Below are 21049 nucleotides of genomic sequence, written 5' to 3'. Positions count from 1 at the left end.
AAGATGGGGGTTAGGGTTATATTGCCAAATTTACTTGAATACTGGAAATTATGTTTTTTAAGGGAATGATCAGTATGTAACAAAATTAATTTTTCTTACACGTCGGCATTCACAAGCGAAGTGACATATCTTGAATGGCTTCGGAGCCTTCAGAGCATCCACCTTGATCATGCGCAGGAATGGGTAAGGAACATGCGCGTGGTGGCGAATGGTAAAAGAACGGAGAACTGAAACTTCTAGAACTTGCAGTAGAGCGTCTGCCCGACCACGTATAAACGAAGCGGTCGATATGCGGACGAACGAAACAACCGGGCGTTACACCAGTTTGCTTCAGTTTTACCTTCAGGCAGTTGCAATTTGTTATTCCACCGGTAGCCACCGTCGTGCGCAGACGTAGCGGCTTTTTGGACCGGCACCACCATTGCAGTTGCAGTGTAGATTTGGTCAAGTTGCATAATCTACAGAGTTGTCTGACATTGTGGTTCAAAATATTTCCAGACTTCACACTTGCCGACTGTCAGTATTTAACAACCACTCTCGAAGGTATGTTTCACCTAGCCATGCCCATCTAACAACACGTAAGTGTTAGTTTGGTTTGCCAGATTATCACGAGTGATTTACGCTGTTCTTATTCAGAATATTGCTTTTCTTACTGCCTTTTCGGGCATCCAGCAACAACACAGAACATATGATTATCTTGTTTCTTATAATAAAGGGAATTCGCATACTGAAGGACATTGCTCTGTACGTGTTGTTCGTTGAACCGGCTGTACAAGAGTGCTGTTATTGCGGAAGTATATGTATATATGTTAAAAGACAACCGGCCGGTGCAGGAGAATGTATATGTGACATTGGGTGTATAGCTAGAAGCTCGGATGATATTATTTTTGACAGTTTCGTAATTCTGTTTGCACTCATTTGAAAGCTTCAGAGTTAGGTTACTTACTCTTTTCACCCTTCCGAACATTTGAGTAAATTTAGGTTGTGTGTCTTATGTGACAATTATTCAGCTGTCACTTTGTGGTTATAAAACTACTGCCTCATTATTACCACGTCAAGTTCCGTTGCTGTGAAGATATTTATAGTTAGGTGTTTGTACATTGTGAATATTTCACTACGATCCGGAAGCTGTAAACACATGCTGGATCGTTTGTTATAGTTAGCGGTTTTAAATTTTCGTACTGAATTATTAGTGTCAGAATAATGCACATTATTAGGTCAGCTCTTCTAACTTGGTGATTTCCCCCCCCCCTTGGAACTACAGCCCCAGTGGGCCTAGCCCTACCTCCATGAACTTCTCCGTTCACTTCGGTTTTTCTAGCTCTTACACACATACAGTAGGACCCCTTGGCCGGGTGATCAGCTCGTCGCAAGGTCTGTACCTGTACACAAACACAGAAAAACGCACACACAAACTAAACATCCATGTCCTGAGTGGGATTCGAACCCACGATCCCAGTTTCCAAGCGAGCGAAGACAGTACATGCCTTAGACCGCTCGGCTACCGAACTTAGTGATTACGTGACTATAATTATGTGCTCGTTTCTGAGTTGCAGGAATTTAGTGTTCAGAAAGCCCAAATAGTACGACATACTGAATCTTGAGTAGGTGGACATCACTGTACAGAATTTTAATTACATTTTTGGTGTATGTCCATATATGGCGGAGCCGGGATAGCGTAGTCAGTATAGCGACTGGCTGCGGGCTGGACGACAGAGGGGTCAGAGTTCGAGTCCCGGTAGGGCCAAGAATTTTCTCCAAGTCGTCCAGACCGGCTCTGGGGCCCACCCAGCCTCCTATTCAATGGGTACCGGGGGTAAAGCGACAGGGGCGTGAAGCTGACCACTCACATCCAGCTAGTGTCGAGGTCAAGAAAATTTGGATCTATACATCCACTCCCCAATACGCCTTCATGGCATATTGCTTAGTTAAACACAGGGACAACTTTACTTTTACCTTCATATTGCCCGAGTGACGAGATTTCCAGCAACATTTATGTCCCTATCCTCGAAATGGTGTTCATTATTTACACCTGATGTCACACACAACAAGCCATAGTGGTTGTATTTATGTCATTGTTATCAAGTTCGCCTGAAACAGGTTATCGTAATCCGTAATTTATCAGAACGGTTTCTGGCACGACGTGCATAAAGTGGAAGCATGTATGGTAAGTCTGTCCGACCGCAAGTGATAGGGAGAACCGCTTGACGGATATTGATGCAATCTGATATTAGAGGTCCTTATAAAATGTATAGCCATTTAGAATTTCCAACGGTTGACAACATTGAAATATATACTTCCATAAAGGTATAGGTCAGTTCCCGCATATTTGGAACAGGAGCATTCAGAATGCCAAGTGTGAAGCATAACTGTGGAAACTGTACTCTGTATGCACTATACCTTTCCAATTTTGTTTATTCGTCGAAACATTTCAGCTGCGCATAACACATAAGTAATAACTTCAGTACACATATATTTCCATCGTAAATTAAGCTTATTACTTAGTCACCCTTTTTCCTCACTACATGTTTCGGCCGCATACGGCCATCATCAGTTGTTGTGTATTGTGCTTAAAAAATTGTTGCACTGTATCTCCAAACTATGTATCGCATGTGATATTTCCTAATTAAAATAATTAACCTTGAATTAAAATAAAGTAACATCTTAATGTGAAATCGCCTCTGTGGTCTAGTGGTCAGAGTTCCTGCCTACAGATCCAGAGGTCCCGGGTTCTATTCCCGGCGCTACCAGATTTTTCGAGAAGTAGTGGGTCAGGAACAGGGTCCACTCAGCCTCGTGAGGATACTGGAGGAGCTATTTCAAGGAAATAGCGGCTAGAAAACCGAGATTAACGGTCGTGAGGATCCGTTGCGCTGACCATGTGACACCCTCTATCCGTTAACGTTGGCACTAACTTCGCCGACAAGCGGCGGTTGCTCGGTCGGTATAGTTCGCTTGCGGACTACATGCCATGGAGTAATTTTTAACCTCTTAATGTTGTTTCGTTGTGATCGTAGCCCATTATTCATTTAAAAGATATTTGCTTGAGAGTATCTCTTGTGGATTTATTCGCGCTGCATTCCCTTTGCGGCGTGGTGTTTATCTGTAATATGTGAATAATGTGTTGTTTTATTGTTTTGTAAGTACTGATAGTCGTTTATAGTTTGACTTAGGCGCGATATTTATGCAATCGATGTCGATGTAGTGTTACTGTCAGTGTCTTTATCGGCAATATATCAAGGATGTATTATTATATATTATTTATTACGTTTTATGTTTTTTGTGTGATTTTACGTTTACTTCTTATACTCACGTATGCTCCATTGGCTTGTAGGTTTTTCCACGCTGCTAGACTAGTTATGTTGTTTAGTGGTCTGTGGATGTAGATGTTATGAGCGCACAGTGTGACTAGTCCTGCTTTTTTAACATGACTGGGAGTGTATGTGCGCTGCTATCTGATGTAACGCTTGCATAATATCTCGAATAAGGGGTGTATATGTCGATGTAGCCGGTCACAGTAGCCGAGCGGTCTAAGGCGTGCACTGTCTTCGCTCGCTTGAAAGCCGGAATCGTGGGTTCGAATCCCACTCGGGACATGGATGTTTAGTTTGTGTGTGTGTGCGTTTTTCTGTGTTTGTGTACAGGTAGAGGCCTTGCGACGAGCTGATCACTCGCCCAAGGAGTCCTACCGTATGTGTAAGATCTAGAAAAACCGAAGTGAACGGAGAAGTTCATGGAGGTAGGCTTAGGCCCACTGGGGCTGTAGTGCCAAGGAAAAAAAAAATATGTAAATGTCAATGTATGTGTCATTCATGTGTATTCGTACGTTATCTTTACTAATTATATTAGTGTGAACTCTTACCAAAACATGTGTACATGAAAATATCAACAAATAATGAAGCTCACGCAAAATAAACACAAACTACAAATTACGCATGAACAAGGAACTAAAATTCTTGTACTGAAAGAAACGAGAACAGTCAAATTTACCATACCCACATAGGCAACAGACACGGACCAGTATCGAACACTCCATAAACCAGAAATGACAACATCAAATGGGGTGGGGGGGAATACCAAAGCAAGAAAAAATACTCAGCTCAACTGAAACTCAAACGACGAACATAATAAACAGTAACACAAATTACTCTAGGGTACAGAATTATACAAATATATGTTATTATTTTTTTATTTTTATTTTATTGCTAGTGGGGTGGGACTAAGTCCCTTGCACTGCGGCCACTTCTGGCCTATTGTATCAGCCACAGATGATAGGTGAGGGGGATTGTGGAGCAATTGGTGGAATGAAGATTGGCAGGGGAAACCGAAGTACTCTGAGAAAACCTGCCCCAGCTCCACTTTGTCCACCACAAATGCCACTTGACCGAACCCGGGCCGCCGCGGTGGGAAGCCAGCGACTAATCACTTGAGCTATGGCGCGGCCCCAAACATATGTTAAATACAAACAATATTAAATAAAGACTTGAAGTGTAATTTATACCACAAGCATAGAACATGGATTGAAACACTAGTCCTTGAAGCTGAGACAGCTTCAGAAAACAGAAAAATTATTATAGACCTGTAGTTGCAGAAATATGAAAGACATTAGTCAGAAAGATAATGTAACAATAAGAACAAAGAAGAATGGAAGCTAATAACAAAAAAAATGGTAGTAAATACACACAATAATAAACGCAGACAAAGGAAAAGCACCAGTGATACTTATACAAGAAGAATACAAACACAAAATTAGTAACTATACGTGATAACCGGTAGCGTAGTTGGCTGAGGCTGTATGCTACAAATAGGAAGATCGCGGGTTCGAGTCCAGATGAAGTGGATTTTTTCAATTTACCGAATCCTTCCAGCCGCACTGCGGCCCTGGGGACGACTTCGCCTCTAACAGAAATGAGTACCAGAAATCTTCCTGGGAGGTAAAGGGCAGCCGACGCGTAAGGCTGACAACAATACCGCTATCTGTGAGACGATTGTCTAGAGAAAATGTGGGGGGCTCGAGCTGTCATACCCCTATGAGCCTTCATGGCTTATTACGGGGATAGTTTCATCTTATTGGCATTTATACTACATGATAACCAATTCACAACGATTAACTACAACCCAGTATTATCAAATAATTGTAAAACAATGTAATAACACCATACACATAGAAAACATATGGAAATACACCAATATGAACTCCACAGGTCCAAACCTATATGGCATAGTAAAACTACACAAACCAATCACACTTATTATACCAATAATCAACTGGAAAAATTCGGCTACATACGAATTAGCGAAACACCTAACAAAAACATCTACACAGTTACCTACACCTGCCATATGGTCGCAACTCCACCTGATGGCAGACTTAACAAGCCATCAAACTTAACAAAGATATGTGAATATGTTCCTTTGATATAGAAAACATGTACTCGTACACTGGTATACCAAAAATTGATGCTATGAACATAATTAGTAATATACTAGTAAGTAACCCAGAAATTAACATAACATCCAAAAACAAATGTTACACATACTACAAAGAGTGATGATCTACATAATACAAAGAGGTTGCTGATGAGATATCATTGTTCTGAATGGGTGATGTAAAGAAGAGGTTCTGTGAAGAACTAGGACGTGTATTTGATAAATTCCCTAAATACCATATGAACATTTTCTTAAGAGATTTCAGTACCGAAGTAGTTGGGGAAGACATTTTCAAACCAACAATTTGGAATGAGAGTTTTGCACGAAATTAATAATGATAATGGAGTTAGACTATTAAACTTTATCATATCAAAAAATCTTATTATTAAAAGTGCTATTTTCCCACATCATAACATTCATAAATATACTTGGACAACTCCTGATGGAAGTAGTCACAACGAAATTGACCATATTTTGATTGATAGGAGCGTTCGGGGCAGCAGATTGTGATACACTGTCTGGTGGTGTCAAGACGCACACTGAAACTGACCATACTTTGGTACATAGGAGACGACATCAAGTATACTTGATGTCCGATCGATCAGTGTAGTAGATTGTGATACCACTATCTGGTGGTAGTAAAAGTTAGGGAGAGACTGGCATTGAGTGTTGAAATTTCAGATAGGTTCAAAGCTTTGGAAAACATAGACACTTAGGTAGATATTAATAGAGTTTGGGAAACTATTTGAGAGAATATAAAAATTTCAGCCAAAGAGAGTCTAGGTTATCATGAACTGAAGACACATAAGTTACGCACTGATATATTGGGTTTTTGGACTTTATCCATCGTCCTGGTTTTTAAGATAACTAATAAAAACACGACGTTTCGGAAACTGGATCTGTTTCCGTCCTCAGGTGAAGGAAAACACCTATTCTGTTGGGTCCGTTAGAAAGAGCTAGCCTCAATCACTGGACAAACCGATGTCACAAAACATGAAGATTATAAACACCTGAGACCAGGCTAAGTCCATGAGAGCATGAGTCCAGTTCCGAAACGTCGTGTTTTTATTAGTTATCTTAAAAACCAGGACGATGGATAAAGTCCAAAAACCCTATATATCAGTGTGTTATACACCATCGTCAGAATCCTATAGTAACTACATAAGGTACGGTTTGACGAAGGATGCTGAAAAGCTATATATGGACTTAACCTTGAGAGAAGAATATTGAATAAAATTTGTATGAAGTTGATAGCAATAATATCCCGTGATAATAACTGCAGTCAGTTTTATCACCCTTCTTGTGAATTGGTACAATAATAGACTTCTTCCACTGATCAAAGAATTTTTCCTTATTCCAAATAGAATTAATTAGTATATGGATCTCAGAATGTAATATTTCACCAGTTGTGCCAGAATTTGATTACTACCTGGCGATTTACATATTTTCAACTTTGCAGTAGCAATTTCCACCTCATGAAGACTACGACCAGGTACTAACCGCTCAGCAGTATGGATTTCTGTCTTACTAACATCACTGACCCTACATACATTCAATAACTGAGAGAAGTATTTCTTCCACCTATTGAGAATATTTGCGAATCTGCAAGCAGATCGCCATTCTCATCCTTCACTAAGTTGGTTCTAGGTTGGTAACCCCTCTTAAAGTCATTTATTCCTCTACGCAGGTCTCTAATGTTCTTGTTCTTACTGTTCGTTGCAAGCTTATCAGTTTTGTCTTTCAGATATTCCATCTTCTTTTCCTGAAATGCCTGCTGGTTTCACGTCTTGTGTATTTCAGATTATCCCCAATTATTTCGCTTGGATCCTGTAACCACTGCAGTCTGTTTCCTTTGGTCTAATAATTTTGAGCATCCTTCATCGAACCATGGCTTACGCTTCTTCAATTCAAGATAACGTAGCTCTTTCGCTGAAATTGTGATATTCTCTCGAATATTTTCCCACGCTCTACTAATATCCACCTCAGTATCTTAAGTTTTCGAAAGCTGCGAACTTATTTGAGATTTCAATACGATACTGCTCCTTACCCTCTACCTCATGGTACAATAGGCCAGAAGTGGCCGCAGTACAAGGGACTTAGTCCCACCCCACTGAAATTTATTGAACGATTCTAGACTTCATACTGATACACAATAGACAGATCGTCATCAGTGCACTGAAGTGTACTATACCCATCAACATCAATTTTCGGGAAAATGGGTTTGTAGTTGGTTTAAACTTCAGTTTAAATATGATTCGGAACAAAACTCATTCTGAAATCTCACGCTTGCAAGTTGATAAACCTATGAAAAAAATGCGGCGGTAATGCAACATAATACGGAATATCCGAAAAGTGTCTTATTTAGTTTTCGCCTGAAAATAGATATAGAACACTCCAGTACACTTGTGACAATATAAGGGCTAATGTAATAGACTCATTTTTGCAGGGTTTTTTTTTTTTGGAACTCGCCAAGAAGGTAAATTTTTTCTTGTATATATTCACATGTAAGTGGAGAGAGGTAAAGCTCCATTCATTCTTAACATCAAGAATAGATGAATTTTAATGGCCAGCTTTGTGCCCGGGGTGTTTACCCTCAGTGGAAGTATATCGGCCCTCGGTAGGCCCTACGTATTTACCGAAGTAATGTACTTTGCTGTTTAGATGTCCTTTTTTTTTTTTTTATGGATGGACAGTGGTCAGAGTGCTTATGAGGGCGACTGGAGGTTGTTCACCCACCTCTTCTCATGTCGATACGATACGAATCCCACTCAAAGCATGGATGTTTGTGTTTATTCTGTATTTGTGAAGGTAGCGGCCTTGCGACGGAATGATCCCCCGTCCAAGGAGTCCTGCCGACTCTCTGAGATTAGAAACTGAATTGAAACGAAGCGTTTCACGGATGCCCTATGCTTCAAAGTGGTAGCAACAGGAATAGATAGATGGATGGACATACATTTTTGACGATACTAAATAAAGCGTTAGGTTTAGTTAACATTTATAGTTACAAGAAAGAGCTTACAATAAAAATAAACGAAGAGTATACTTATCTTGAATGATATATGTAACCGGTTTTGCAGTCCAGATATAAGCTTTGCCATGTTGGGCACAGACACGTAATTGCAAAAGGAAAGCTAAAGATGTCTAATGCTATAACAGAACACAAGGCACTTGAGCACGTTCTAACAACTCTTAAAAGCTTGGAGAGAAAACACTGAGGTGTTATTTTGTATAGGCCTAGCAGCAAATTGAGGGGCTGGGATAGCTCAGTTATTATAGCGATAGGCTACGGGCCGGACGGCCGGGGTTCGAGTCCCGGCAGCGCCATGAGATTTTTCTCTACTCTACAGCGTCCAGACCGGCTCTGGAGCCCAACCAGACTCGTGTTCAGTGGGTTCGGGGGGCAAAGCGGCCGGGGTCTGAAGCTGACTACTCGCCTCCATCAAGTGCCGAGTTCATGAATGGTGGAGCTATATGTCCTCTCTCACAGAGGACCTCATGGCATGATGCGTAATTAATGAAGCACATACCTTACACCTTATAGTTTTACCTAGCTGGAAATTGCTGTTGCTCCAAATGAGGGAAACTCATTGGATTCACTGTTTTTGAGCAGTGTTTCAAATAGGACGAAAACAGTGAATAATATGATCTCTTGAAGGATTTGCCTTATGAATCAAACTAGCGAATCACATCTCGCAGGCTGGCGAAATTGGAGCCTGAAAGGAGAAAAATGATTTTCCAGGAGACTAAGTCTGACTCCACATTTAACAGATTATCTTATCGTGCCTTGCGTCATTTACGATTGATAGGCTCTTGTACTTTCAGTGTGTGAAACAATCCAAAACAAGTAGGCCTACTTTGTTTCTGGCGTTTACAGTTTTTTTAAATTTCGTACATTAATAGAGCCATTTGTGGCGAATTGTTGAAACTAATTGTGGAATATGTCGGTCACGGTAGCCGAGCGGTCTAAGGCATGCACTGTCTTCGCTCGCTCGGAAGCCGGGATCGTGTGTTCGAATCCCACTCAGGGCATGGATGTCTGTGTGCGTTTTTCTGTGTTTGTCTACAGGTAGAGGCCTTGCGACGAGCTGATCACTCGCCCAAGGAGTCCTACCGTATGTGTAAGATCGAGAGAAACCGAAGTGAACGGAGTTCATGGAGGTAGGCCTAGGCCCACTGGGGCTGTAGTGCCAAGAAGAAAAAAAAATTTGGAATATATACCTCATTGTTTGGCGAATTTAATATGACTTACCGGAAAATAATATCACATGTCACCCTGTCACCCTGCTTGAGGTTGAGGGAATTTCCTTGTAAACTATGTAAAGTGGGTCGGGGTGAGCCATGGGACGCGGAGCGAACTGATCAAATGTCGGGATGCAGCGTGTAAATACGAAATTATTCGAAGAATGAAAATGTCATGCTTTGCTGCTGAGGTACTATTTCCCACAGTTTAGTTATGTCTGATGTTGTAGAAAAATTCCCGTTGAGGCGTGTGATTGCTTTTGTTTATTTCCTATTGCCTTTGTACTTATCGGAATTCAAACATATGGTATGCTATAACGACTTCTGCTTTGATTTTTGGAGCCGGCAGGCTGTATGCCGAAGAGAATTGGCGGCTATCCTGATTAAAGCATTTCGTGGCTTAAGCTCAGTTTTTCCAGGCAGATTCCAGGAGAGTTTTTAAATGGACCATCGTTACCTCTTTCCACCAGTTTATCATCTGATCTCATAGCCTGAGCATTTGATATAACGTCGTTCAATAAGGAAACGAGGGGAAAGTCTGTGGCAATACGAAAGCAGGTTAGTAGCTTTATGCTACGAATTTTACCATATCCACGATGTATTTTACGCAGGCATTTGCAACATTTTTATGTTATTTAGAGCAGTGGTTCCTGAACTTTTTCGGGCCACAGCCCCTGTAGTTCCATAAACTCGTCCCACCGCTCCGAGACCTACAGTTTGCACAATCCGCTAAGGAAGATAAAAATAAAAGAACTACTTCATTGTTAATAAATTCTTAACGCGATGTATGGGCTTAAAGAAGTGATACCAGTTTGCCACCGTCTCTTGTAAAGCCGCTTCAATCGCAAATAAGTGAAAAACGCCCTTTAATTGGCCTATCGTCAGCGTTCCCTTGCCTCTTAACTCCCCCCAGGGTGCGGTACAGCCAACTTTGCGAACCACTGATTGAGAGCCTCAGAAGTGAGAAGGGTTCTTTCCTTTTACAAAAAGGTTCAGTCCAGTGGAATATTCCACTGGCAAGTGGCTGTGGCACTGCATATATTAGTTACAGGAGACTGACTTCATCATTCATTTTCTTGACATAAAATTTGACCTTGAGTCATTGAAACACTTCCGAAATCTGTACGATAACGCGGTGACAGAAGTTTACTTATTGCGTCAGCCAACCTGCTCTGTGGCAAATTTACATTTCTTCCAGTTCTTTTGGCGCGTTCTCAGTGAAAGTTGAAAAGTACGTCCCTCTCTGCCTGTCAGTATAGCCACATGTAACAAATCAACACGAGCACCGCTGAAGGGATTCTCATGAAATCTCTTTACTGCCCGTCAGAATTGCCATTGTACACTCCCACCCCCACGATTCCTAAGTCAGTAAGACACCGTCGTAGCGGTCGTAGCGACTGATCTGAAAACATTAGCCGTTTCAAGTTCTTTGGATTCAATTCATCAGATCTTAATACTACGAGGACGACTGGTCCACTGCGTATCGGAGTACACATAGTATCCTCCTGTGTCGTTTGTGTCATACAGAATCACAACTACAAAGCAATTATTAACGTTGCTGTTTCTTAATGCTCTTAATTGGAAGTTCCCACCATTACACACTGTTAAACACGAATTATTCACTGTCAGAGTCATCTTCAACGTCCAAATCTGTGTCAGCACTTTCAATGTTTCTGCCCTCCAAACAGTTTACTTTCCTCACACCCTCTTACACCTCCCCATCAGACGTTACAAATTATAATTCTTTCTTTACTGCGGATATCATGCTTTCTCCCCCGCTGATGGTATTGCAACCGCCTCTGTGGTCTAGTGAACATCCAGAGGTCCGGGTTCGGTTCCCAGCTCTAGCAGATTTTCTGAGAAGTAGGGGGTTTGGAACGAGGTACACTCAGCCTCGTGAGGATAATTGAGGAGCTTTTTCAAGGAAATAGCGGCTCCGGTCTAGAAAATCGAAATTAACGGACGTGGGAATTCATTGCGCTCACCAGGCGGCACCCTTTATCCGCTAAAGTTAGCACTAACTTCGCCGATAAGAGGCGGTCGCTCTGTCTGTATAGTTCTCTTGCAGACTAAAACCACGGAGTTTGTAGTTTGTTTTGATGGCACTACACGTTGATTCTCCTGGTTTTACCAGTGAAGAGTATAGTTTAATCGAATGTGTAACACAATAACCAGAACATTGAATAACAAGACAAGAAAAGATACTCAGATAAAGTTTTATAAAGCTATGGCAGTACCTACACTTACGTACGGATCCGAAACTTCGACTATAAAAAAATAGGGGGCACAAATTTAAATTCCAGAAAGGAAATTCCTGAGGAATGTTGCAGGCTACAGAAGGAAGGGCCAAATGAGAAATATAAAAGTATGAAAGAGCTGAACGTCTTATTGCCGTCGTTGGTACTCGTTGACTGCGTTGCCATATTCTTGCCGTCGTCGTATCACAGCTAGGATCGTCGACTTACCTCCTCTCATGCCGCAACATGTAGCTACTACTACTAGGTCAGGTAACGCCCCCTCTCTCTCTTTTTATATGTAAAGATAAGAAAGGTAAGGGTGTAGTTGGGCACCAGCGCCTGGCGCTTAAGGATGGTCAGGATCTGCTGGTTGGTAAGGTACGAGTTCTCTGTCCGAGCTTTACACGGGCCTGGCTCGGATAAGCGAAGACTGCTCACTGGTGAAACACTACACGGAGATTCCTAAATATGTGTTTAATTCACACAAAACTTTTACTTCTCAGTGTGTGTTGCACAAAATTTCACAATTAGTATTTATAATTTTTGTAGTGAGTTGGAGCACCAGCCTTTTGCGTCTTCTCTCACTGAGTTTCCAAGACTTGACTGCTAAAACCAAGCGTTACCTGAGTAAACAGCTCTAGCAAGCCAAACAATATATATATAAACAGCTCATAATCTAAAATATAATTGGCACAATTCAAACATCAGGGTCTACACATATAGCAACACTGACTAATAGAATTTAAATACTGAACGGTTTGAAACTGTAGTATGGGTGGAGAAGGGACTTCCCCAGCCCAAGCGGTTAACCGCCTACGCAACTCGCAACTCTTATCTGGTCAAACTGACGCTAAACAGTTGACCATTCAATTGTTTTAATGCACTACTGGCAATAATGATCACGTTAATGCAAAACTGGTACTATGATACTGAGCCATGCTTATTACTCACGGCTCCTTTCAGCGGCCTCTCTCCCTATTCTCCTCCCCCTTTTCACCCTTCCTTCAGTGTTCTAGAATTCTAGAATGTCCCATTCCGGTCTATCGTGATTTCCCTCCCCTCCAGCTCTTTTTAGCTTACCTAGTCTAGGGAGGGAAACGAGGACGCAGGCCTGTTCGGCTACAAGCAGTTTGCGAAGGAGGTAGTGAAATTCTGTTTGGTTTCTTCTACACTGGCTGTGGAGGGCTAGCGTCCCCCTTGGTTTTGAGACGGCTGCTTAGAGCGTCGCTATTTAAGGGATTCTAGGAGTGTTTTACTTTACTTGCCTGGGGTTTTGTATTGCCCCCGCCCCCAAACTTTTTTTCTTTTGCTGTTTTTACTTTTGCAAACACAGTGTGCTTGTATCCCTTGTGATTTGTGGGTGAAATTCATTTTTTTTTCAAACTTCAATTGTGTTTTGGTCTCTTTTTTTTTTTCTGCTGGCCGTTGGCGGCGAGGGACCCCCAAAGTACACGACGCCAGTTTCGGATTGACCGTTTTGATTCATTTTGTTGTATTAAATATTATTTAGTTATCTGGCGATTTTCTGGCTATCGTTGCTTAAGATTGCAGCTTGGACAAATGGAGGGAGCGGCATACTCGACAAGAGGAGGTAACAGACCACGCATGGCCTAATCCATGAAGTTGATGATAAATTTAGAAAACCAATGCAGATTCGTACTGTAGCACGATTTGTCAAGAAGCTGTTACCAGTGATTAAGTAAGGTGGTAGTAGTGGTAGTGGTGGGGGAGAGCAACATTATGTACATGTATATACTCTGTCTAAACCATCTCGCAGGATCCATCAAGGAGAGAAAGTCCTGTGCGTTGTAGCAGAATTCCTGTAAAGAAGGTAAAGTTGTCCCTGTGCTTAAGCAGTTAGACATTACGCCATGAAGATGTATTGGGGGGGGGGTGAATGTATAGGGCCACGTATACTTGACCTCGGCACTAGTTGGAGGTGACTGGTCAGTTCACGCCCCGGCAGCTTTACCCCTGGGGAAAGATCCCCCGGTACCCATTGGGTAGGAGGCTGGGTGGGCCCCAGAGCCGGTCTGGACGACGTCGACAAGAGAAAATTGTTGACCCTACTGGGACTCGGAACTCCTACCCCTCGGTCGTCCAACCCGTAGCAAGTCGCTATACCTACTGCGCTACCCGACCTCCCGTACCAGTAACTCTCTAATTGAGGCGCAATGATCTACACTAGTGTCTGACGATGGCGTACCCTTGTAGATGTTTTTAAGTACGAAGCAGTACGCCAGTGTGTTCCGGACCTTCCCTTACTCTAACGCCTCCTCCATGGCAGTGCCAACCGACAGTAACTGAAGACTGGTGTGCGGTTCTGCGCCCTATCTTGGCCGTAACTTTTTTTTTTAATTCTCTTAGTGGGGCGTGGAGTCAAACTGGGTCCACTCGGCACGGCGGCCACTGATTGGTCTATTGTAGCCTGCCCCGGGTGATTATGATGGAGAGTTTGGTGGAATTAAGATTGGTAGGGGAAACCGAAGTACTCGGAGAAAACCCACCACTGTGTCCACCACAAATCCCACTTGACCAGACCCGGGATAGAACCCGGGCCGCCGCGGTGGAAAGCCAGCGACTAATCGCTTGAGCTATGGCCCGGCCTTGGCCGTAACTTACTAGATTTTATTTATCGGAACGAACCATGTTATAAAGAAGAATGAAGTACAGTTTCACCATAAGTCTTATTTATTGCCAGGTTTTGAACACTTGACTTGCTATTCTGCCTTGAAAATGGAGACATCAGGTTCCCCCGAAACGTTAGTCAATTTCTGCCATACTATACGGCATAGCATACCTGAAGACAACCTTCGTTTCCTAACTTTATTTTATTCCATATTTTTAAGACGGCAGCCGGTGTTCCCTTGTAGAAACCCAGTAAAGTCACGAGATACTTCGATCACCCAAAACCGGATTGAAGCCAGGGACGCCTGTGCCGTGTTAGTAGCGCATATCAGGCGTAGGCATGTAGCGTACGGGAACAAAGAAAGCGGAGGGAGGCCAAGGCCACCTTCGGGCAGGTTGCAGTTGAAGAGATGCCGTAAAAAAATCTTTTAAAATGCGCTTCCTATAGCAGTAAGCCAGGACCGCCAGGCAGTTGGAATCGGCGTTCTCTGTCATCTATCGTTTACCGCTAACTCGAAGTTTCCCAGCTGTTCTCAGACATTGAAATATTTCACATAAACCGAGGGGTTCAGGAAACATTGTATTATGGTTTTTGCGTTTAATTTGCATGTACTGCTTGACGAAGAAAGGAATGGACGCACCAGTAGTAGAAGAGCAGAGCTCTGCTTGCTATCTGCTTCACACTGGTTTCTTGCATGGCTTATTATTCGTCCCTGAAGATGGAGGCGATATGTTCCTTCGAAACGTCTGTTGCCTTTAATCGGACTACACGGCGTTATATACTAGAAGATATAACTTTTCATAATGACCTATGAGACCTTCATAGACAGTTCCGTGGCACAGGAAAGACCGAAGTTCCGGTCCAGCGGTTAGAACCGTGCTTTGTATTAGGAAGATCCCGGGTTCAAGTCTCGGCCCTAAGACATGCTACCCCGAATGAGGTTTCTCATGAAGTGTCTCAGGCCCTCCAGGCAATGCTTTAAATTAGGCCACAATCGATTCTCTCTTTAGACAATAACAGCGAAAGCGCCGAAATTGCTGCGACATCATATGTTTCTTAACACGTTATACGTGAAAACGAACCGTAGTCCATATAGTTGAGATACAAAATAGTTTTAGCATGAAGTTCCAAAAGAGTTTACTTCTATTTCTCCTTTATTATATCTTTTCCGATTTAGGCCATGGACTTCCAGGAAGTGATTCCCGATGAGATAATGGGATTTTTCAATTGACCTAACCCTTCCATCCTCACTGTGGCCCAGGGTTCGACTCAACGTTTAACAGAAATCAGTACCAAGGATCTTCTTGGGGGTAAAGGGTGGCCGGTCGGCACGTAAGGCTGACAACCTCATCGCCACGTGTGAGACGGTTGCCTAGAAAATATGAGAACCTCGACGTCTCATAACCCTATAGGCCTCCACGGCCCACAGGTCTAGCGTTAGCGTTACAGGTAGATGTGTTTAAGTTTTTCACCACCTCCGAGTTGGTATATTATATACTTAAAAATACCTTAGCAAAAGTTGCACGGTTTTCTAAGCCAGATGGAATTTGACTCTCAATATTAAGCAACGCTCCCACCTCAGAAATATGTGCGTGTGCCAGCTTATAAGTACAAAGTGTAAGGATATAAAATATATGGCGGCGTGGTCGTCAGTGGCATAATGCTAATTCCAGGTTTGGTGAAAACCGATCAGCCAGTTCAAAAGTAATACGACACCCAGGCATACGAATATACGCTGTTAACACGGTGATGTATATCTGCCTCTTCTCCGTTAGGAAGAAAATTAAGATAAGAAAGAAATCGTAAATTTAGTAACTCCTGAACAGCCACAGAGCATTTGGTGTCTTGAGGCCTCAACTGTGAAGTCATCTCCGAAGTTCGCGAGAACCGCGCCGAACCACTACATAGCTTGCATAACAAGCGAGCTGATAAAGGAGCCCAGTTCTTATTACATGTAGACCTACTCATTTTGCATACGGAGAGGTTGTTAAGAGATCCGGACGCAAATCGTTCAAGTTCAGCTTGAAAAAGAGGAACTACTTGCGTCACCTCATTCCTCGGGTCCTCAGATCTGCAGAGCAGTGAACAAGTTCATAGTCCAATAAATCACAAATAAAACCTACTCAGATCACAGTGGTTGACAGATATGATCCCTGCGGTTACTCGTGAATACCCTGCGCCCCCGTAAAATCACATTCAGGTTCCTCTTCAGAAACAGCAAACTCAAATTTGGAACCTGAAACTTTGAAATCCGATATCCTGTGGAGGGCGTCTGAGGGGTTTTCAAGGAGAATGTTCAAGCTTAGCCCCTACTACATTCATTTTTTCTTCAGGGAATACTCGGAGTTTTAATGAGGCCGCTCCCCACCCCCCATTAATGACGCAGTCTTTCTATACTGACTCATGATTGTGTGAATATACGTACATATTGTAACTGAAACATCTTGAAATTTTTGCCGGAAACTTTTCCTCACTTTTCACTTTGATACTGTACATACATATTTGTTTCAGTATGTAACTCACATAGCATTTCGATACAAGAAGTAACGGGACTGAATGAATTTGTAGAAAATAAAAGGGACTTGAGACTCGAGTCAGCAGGCACGTATCGCACAAGCTCTCTTCACAGTAGCCGTTGAAAAATTTATTGGAGCCGTATCGAAGAGGAATTGTAATACATATCTCAATGTATACGAATCCGAATGCGCGCCATGCGAGTTGACGCGAGTAATGTATGGCCTTCCCACCGGACCGGCCGACGGATTTGACTGAGGCAAGGTCTCCCTGCATAAAGGCTAGGTTAATGCATTTTTCTTGCACGTACATTGACGTATCTTTCAGTAATTATGTGTATTTCACACATTACAGAATCCAATGTGTGTATGTAAGATTATGTTTGATTGTATTCACAGAGGACGCGCATCGCAGTTGACATGACGTAGTACGTAGCACTGCTGATATTTGCCATTGCTGTTCTATCACAGCATGTTTGGTGTAATATTTACCTTAATTTGCAAAGGATATGAAAGGAGGGAAGGACGACAGGTGACAACAGAGTGAACGAAAAAGAAGGAGAGTAAAGGAATTTGGGAGATCGGAGGGAGGAGTTAATAAGATACTTCCCTTTTGAATTGTTAACATCGGCCAAGCTTGCGACCGTTCAAGTGACTAGTCTGCTGTTGTAGCGTGAGCTACGTATGAAATCGCAAAATTTGCTGTATAGAACCTGGACTGACAGAGACTGTGTATCTATTATAAATAGTGTAAATGTGTACCGAAAGTACTGTTATCATGTATTATGCGTGATGTAAAATTGCAAATAAATATATACTGAGATAGTTAGCAAGGAGCAGGCAATGTGTAACATATACATGTAAAAGTGTAAATATTGTGACCACGTATAATTGACCGCGATATCTGACGAGGGTCAGAACCGTCCTCTAGTCGGGTATGACTCCTTACAAACTAGACAAAAACTGAAATCTCCTGTGGCTCGGCGCCAAGACGAACGTGATTTTGGCTTTGATTTTCAGAGGGTATGTCATTAGCATTGGTAAAACAAGCAAACCGAGCAAAGAACCCATTTTTTTTAGCGACTGTACTCATAACTATAGAAAACTCTTGATTTATGAGTTACGTAAACAGTACAAAGACGTTCTAAATATTCCAGATCTATTCACGCAGAAAAAATAACCCCTTGTTACCTGAATTCGTGGACTGCAATACTGCCAGATTCAGGTAGTATAGGGCCCTGGCACATGCGTAGATGAGTGTATTCTTTCCAGGAATTAAAAATGTATGCGACAGGACAAGAATGAATTATTTAAAGCGTCTCTTCAAACGAGTGTGTGCGAAACGCATGATAATACTAGTGTATTGTGAAGTCCTTAAATGTCTTTTATACAAAATTTTATCAAAATATGGCAAACTACGCAGAAGGTATAGGTAAAGGAATTAGTATCGTAACTAAACAGTCCAGTAAATTGATCCAGATAGAGACAAAAGTAAACTGACGACACAGTTTGGTGTAGGCATGCCACAACGGGACTGATCGCAGTCGGTCAGCTAGTTCGGACGCTCTTGCGTGATGATGGATTACATGACATGATTCTTTATTCGAAATACACCTCAAAGATATATCTCAATTCATTTATCACACCAGAATCCAGTATCGCGCAACAGAAGGTCTCTTTCCAGTTGATAGTGCTGTGATTCGTACTCGAGATCTCTGGTTCAAATGTCAGCCCGTAGACCCGTTATTCGGACAGAAGTTTTTCATTGTTTTCCTCGGTCCCTCGGCTACCAATTATATTAGAGGCTGCACGGGCCTCATCGCTGGTCTAAACGTTGTTGAGGAAAGGAGACCCTTGTCTCTGCCGTGAATCGAACCCCGTCTGCCCAGCCCTTAGCCCGTTGCTATACCGACTGAGTCATCCCAGCTCCTATCAAGGGCTATAATAGTGTGAATTAATTTGTCCATATTTAATGCACGGTTTGACTCGTCGTTAATCCTTAGACAGAGGAGAATAGCTGCCAGTACGTGTATGTTGAAAAAGCGATTGGGCAGGTTTTCTCCAAGTACTTCGGTTTCCCCTGCCAATCTTCATTCCACCAGTTGCTCCACAATCACCCTCACCTATCATCTGGGGCTGGTACAGTAGGCCAGAAGTGGCCGCAGTACAAGGGACTTAGTCCCACCCCACCAGCATTAAAAAGAAATGTTGAATAAGCAGCTGTGGGTAGCCAGTGGTTCTCTAACTTGAAAGTGAAGCAGTGCGAAGAGTACACGGTGGCCATCGGAATGTCCGATTAAGGCCCGACTTGGTCCGATAGCGTAACGCAGAGTAGTATGCCAATAATTATACGCAGTTCAGTTGTATTTGTTTCTGTTGGCAGCACTGTCGTTTTGCACAGCACCGGTATGCGTGTTTTCCATCTTATTATTTCTGCTCAGGTTTGATGTTGCTAGGTCAGTTCCATCGTCGTTGACTTGCTGTTAATCATGGCTGTTCGCTTTCTGTTTGTACCAAAGCAGAGCAGCATTCAGTGATCCGTTTTTGGTGATCCGGGGCCGCAATCTATCAGAAACTTTCAGCGCAGTATGGGAACAGTGTTTTGACGCAACGGAGTGTCTACGAATAGACTGAAAAATTAAAAAATGTTCGCACAAGTGTTACGCATGATAAAGGAGCCGGACACCCGTCCGAGGCCACAAATGAGGACAACACTGAGCATGCATGGGACATGGTTCTCTTAGACAGACTAGTGACTGTTGAAGTGCCAGATCGTCTGCAAATTAGGCATGGTTCTGCCTACAAAATCAACCAAAACAGACTTGGTGTTCATAAAGTCTGTGCAAGATGGGTCCCAAAACAATTTACAGAGTTGCATAATCATATCGCCCTTGGACATCAGCCAACATTTGGATCGCTACGGTAACGAACATGACGCCATCTTGGACAGAATCATGACTGGTGACGAAACATGGATCCATCTATGCGAGCTTGAGAGTAAACGGCAGAGTATGGAATGGAAACATACACATTTCGCCTATGGAGAAAAAAATTCGAAAGCCAACCATCCACAGGAAAACTGATGCTTACATTTTTCTGGCACTCACAAGGCCCAGTACTGGAACATCATCAGCATTGGGTCACAACAATAAACAGTGCTTACTGACTGGTTAAAGCCTGCAATTCAAAGCAAACGCCGAGGACTGCAGTAGAAAAGTGTCGTGTTGTTGCATGACAATTCCCGTCCACGTACTGCTGCCCACACTGCTGAAACCCTCCGAAAACTCAAGTTTGATATAACTGCTCATCCTCCGTATAGCCCCGATCTCTCCCCTTCTGACGGTCACTTTCTTGGACCACTCAAAGGGACATTAAGGGGCCGTCGATTCACCTCGGGCCAAGGAGTAGAGGAAGCGGTGCATGCATGTCTCGCTTCTCAGCCGACAACACCTTTACCGAGGACACAAGGAAGCTTGTGCAATGATGGACCAAGTGCATTGAAAAACAAGGGGACTATGTTGAAAAATGATGTTAATATGTTTTCTATTTGTATTGAAATAAAGCTTATAGCTACATTGTGGATAATTATTGACTTACCTACATATTTTCTGTCTGATTAAGTTTTTTTTAGTTGGACTGACTTAACTGTAGATACTTTTTTGAGTGAGGACTTAGAATAATTATAAGTGATTACTGTGGGGAGTTCTGTCTTCTGGGATACATATAACGCCGTGTAGCTCGTTGAAACTCAATCGACATTTCCGACGACATATGCCCCTCCACCTTTAGGGTCGAAGAATAAGCGAAGCTATAAATCAGCGTGAAGCAGGTAGCAAGCACGCTGGTGTGGGAGGGAGTGGATGAGTTGATGTATCTCGGGATACGGGCTAGTGACAGGCTCTTGTTTAACGCACCCACTCACTCCTGGAGCTGAGCCCTTCTTGAGAACCCGCCAATCGTGCAGCTACTCAAGAACTTCCCAGCATTTTATGGAACACGAA

At 42.6% G+C, this 21049-nt stretch overlaps 1 protein-coding gene across 1 annotated transcript in view; it reads left to right on the top strand.

Moving 5' to 3' along the window:
- Positions 1–258: 258 nt before the first annotated feature.
- Positions 259–21049, top strand: part of LOC111864352 (sodium/glucose cotransporter 5) — a gene marked incomplete in the record, with an annotated part of 159836 nt that continues 139045 nt past the window's right edge. Inside the window, 1 exon segment of the mRNA XM_033751398.1 lies at positions 259–575.

Source organism: Cryptotermes secundus, unplaced genomic scaffold (genome assembly GCF_002891405.2).
Source record: "Cryptotermes secundus unplaced genomic scaffold, Csec_1.0 scaffold312, whole genome shotgun sequence".
Classification (NCBI taxonomy): Eukaryota; Metazoa; Arthropoda; class Insecta; order Blattodea; family Kalotermitidae; genus Cryptotermes; species Cryptotermes secundus.
The sequence above is the reverse complement of the archived record's forward strand: the minus strand, read 5'-3'. Positions and strand labels throughout refer to the sequence as shown.